The 308-nt window shown below is 43.8% G+C and overlaps 1 protein-coding gene across 1 annotated transcript in view; it reads right to left on the bottom strand.

The window, feature by feature from the left end:
• The window catches only part of USP27X (ubiquitin specific peptidase 27, X-linked), a 6,287-nt gene that overhangs the window by 5,619 nt on the left and 360 nt on the right, over nt 1-308 (bottom strand). The window lies entirely within an intron of this gene.

Consider the following 308-nt stretch of genomic DNA (forward strand, 5'->3'; position numbering starts at 1 on the left):
AGAGAAGAGACACCAAAACCAGAAGAATCAAGAAAAGAATATCAGAAATAGTTTATTAGATTTTATAAGCAGTCCTCATGGGAAAAGTCAGACTTTTGTTGCAGTTCTTACATTCCTTTCCTGATTGCATGTTGCTTTTGCTCTGAATCACATGGAGAGGGGCAGGTGTCAGCATAATCCTTTTGATGCTTCTTGCTTGCTTGAGTCTGGATTCAGTCCCAGGCGAATGCTACCATCTCAGCCTCACAAAGACCTGATGGAAGCGTCGCTGAAGGGGCTGACCTAAAGAGAGACCCCTTCCTCATTGC

The sequence above is a fragment of the Bison bison genome, unplaced genomic scaffold (genome assembly GCF_000754665.1).
Source record: "Bison bison bison isolate TAMUID 2011002044 unplaced genomic scaffold, Bison_UMD1.0 scf7180017864331, whole genome shotgun sequence".
In the NCBI taxonomy this organism is placed as follows: Eukaryota; Metazoa; Chordata; class Mammalia; order Artiodactyla; family Bovidae; genus Bison; species Bison bison.